The sequence below is a fragment of the Dendrobium catenatum genome, unplaced genomic scaffold (genome assembly GCF_001605985.2).
Source record: "Dendrobium catenatum unplaced genomic scaffold, ASM160598v2 fragScaff_scaffold_810, whole genome shotgun sequence".
Taxonomy (NCBI): domain Eukaryota; kingdom Viridiplantae; phylum Streptophyta; class Magnoliopsida; order Asparagales; family Orchidaceae; genus Dendrobium; species Dendrobium catenatum.
Window position 1 is genome coordinate 527,281 of NW_021319272.1, and position 3,228 is coordinate 530,508.

Genomic DNA, 3,228 nt, shown 5'->3' on the forward strand with positions numbered 1-3,228 from the left:
ATAAATTCCCTAGACTCTATGTAACTAATCCATTCTAAGCATTTTAATTATGAGTCTTAAGACTTGTAGGTTAGTGTCTTTTGTACTTTGAAGTCAATAGCTTACATGTTTCCTTAAAATTAAATAATCAATTTCAACACATTAAAATATAAATAATACCAGTAAGAATTAATTAATCTTAAATTAAAAATCCCTTTTACCTTTAATAAGAAAACACTTTCAAATGAACTAACTTAAATAATAAACCCTTTTGGATATATAGAAGTCACACATCCTTCTCCACATACTGTAGATGGTTTGCTAGGATAATCATTGCTAGTCTAGGCTAGGCTGGTAGTTGATGTGGTTTTCTTGTAGCTACCTTACATGGAGGGCATCTTGTGTTAGTTTATTTATATTCAACACTTTGAATGCTATATAATTTGATATTTTTGTTGGTGCACCTTAGTCTTTTAGGTTGCACTAGATTCATTAGGTTCTACACACTTGCATTGCTCTCTATTATATCTATTTTTTAATTGCTTTTATTACTTGCAAGAGTAAATGTAAAATGTACTTAAGATCTAATATAAATAAGGAGAGTCATTGAATATATATATAGTTATAAAGTTTCAATGAGTTATAAAGATTTAAAATTACCTACTTATGTATACATATAAGGTTCCAAAAAATAATTCCCTCTCCCTTGGAGGGTATTCTCTTTTGGAATTCTATAAGAAGACTCAATGCTAGAAGATGATAAGTAGGTGTATTTAAAACTACATATTTCATAGATATAGATAATAAGGTTTGTTGTAGTGGAACCTACAACCTTACTAATATGCAAACCCTATGTTGTACAAATTTTCTTACATAAATGAAATATATTTTTTCTTCTACACAATTTATTATTTCATACAATGCTTCATATACTTGCTTTGCATTCATATGAGTTGTAGATTACATTAGAGGGTAGTTATTTTCCAAGGTTTCTTTTGGTGTATATATTATGAACTTTATATGAATATGTATGCTAGTTCTATGATATATGATAGTGGTATCGTATACACGAGCACCTTTATCCTAACATGCATACGTACATGCAGTTTGCCTTCTGTAATGTACACTAGTCCCCTCACATAAGCCATCGGTAAAAAATGAGGATCCCAATTGATGAGGCTACCATAGTTTTTATATGGTTTAGGATCATTATGTTGTCAGATTTTCTAAAAAGTTTTAGACTTAGCATTTATACAATTTTATTGAGATAAAAAAGATATAACTTAAAGTTTAAGGTTTCTATGCATTAAAATTGCTTTAGATATATGCATTTGATATGATTCATTTAACTAAACTTTGATTTCAAATTTAAATTAGAATTCTTGATTTCAATAATAAAATAGTTATCTTACTTGCATGCATCAAATTTGGAGTTCATGGTTTTAAACTTATGTGCTAAGTGGTTAGATGGTAATGCATTCTAAGCGAGTGTATGCCAAGATGCATTTGTACCTCTCAAAGTTCCTTTCATGGGGTTTATCCCAATTTTCCAAACAAACTTTATAAATTTAAAATAAAGAAGAGTATTTTTAAGATGATTGATTGAAGTTTTAAATATTTAAATTAGATATAATAAACATTTTGAATCTAAATTAAGTCCAATATCCACTTTAATCAAAAGTTTGATCTTCAGAGATATAATTAAATATAAGGGCTTGCCTCTATGGGAGCATTAGGACCCAGATTAAAATAAACCCTTTTTTGGTTCACTAAAATAAGGAAAAATTTATTTGGACGTTGTCTACGGCTAATCCTTTCTTAGTTTCATTTTCAAAATAATAGGTCAATACAAATTTTATCCCTTGGGAAAATCTCACATTCCCTATGTTGAGTTTGATTATGAAAATAAATTCATTTCTCTTTTCAAGTTGATAACAAAGCATTAGTTCGTCTTTCGAGGTAATATAATGTTAGTTATGCAGATTTATTTAAAGAAATACTGAAGAGAATAAGTGGTCAATATCATTTTATTTTTCCCACACTACCTATTATGAAGATGAGGGCTGGATGTGATGCTTAAGGCGTTGTAGCTACTTCTCTTTCTCACTTCTCTTCTTTGTTATAAGAAATTCTCCATCACTTTCCTTATCTCTTCATATTCTCTTTTTCCTTGTTTTGTCTACTTATTCTTAAAAGATACTATAACATAATGCAACCCTTTTTTATATAATGCTTAGGCATAAGAGTTAGTAAACATAAATTTCATGAAGTGTGCCTTTAGTTTTCCCTATCTTTAAAAATTGTAGCTTGAGTTAGCTTAGCCATTATCTTAATAAATCAAATGAGAATAAATCTTAAGTTGGAAAATATTAAGAATCATAATCAAATAGTATCCAATATAATAAATTAAATAGACTTCATAATTAATTATCTCTCACCAGAAGTCTACATTTAAATGTGCTAACTTATTGATAATTTTAAATGTACAAACTTAGTGATTGGGTTTGAACAATTTTATGTATGGAAACTCCATGTTATAATTTGTAGAGGCTAAGTGAGATGTTGCAAAGCCTCAGTTTTAATTTGGAACAATTTTCATGAGCATAGGCTATGCATTTAGATGACATGTATGCAATTCATACTTCTTAAATTTTTATTGAGAGTTTTATTTATCATCTCTACTACTTCATTTTGCTATAGAGCTTCTAGGACCATCTTCTCTATATAAATCCTCTTTATTCAGCAGTAGTTTCTGAATTCTATAATCGTCCCCTTTGCTATTATCTTATCATAGGTAGTTAATTTTATCAGTAGTTTTATTTTGTTGAATGTTCATTCACTTCACCAAACTAAAAAATGATATATATTATTTTGATATAATTTTTCCTTGAATTTGATCTTTAATTTTACATTATTTTTGCTTATTTTAAAGAATTTCACTACATAAATGCAATTAAATGCAATTTATGTTTAACAAGCCTGATTTATGAAGGCTCATTTAATATTTTTTTATATAAAAATAAAATAAATCTAATTTTAGTAATTTTCATTCATAGTCACTTTGGGACAAGACTCTTTACTTGCTCTTTATTACTTATGCAACAACACATTTTTGTGTGCATTCCCTCATTCTAAAAATTTTGGCTCCATTGTTGAAGACTAAGATCACTAATATTGAGACCAAGTTGATTTTATTTAACATCAAACTGATTTATAATTTTTGTTTTAATTATCCATTTAATTTTATTT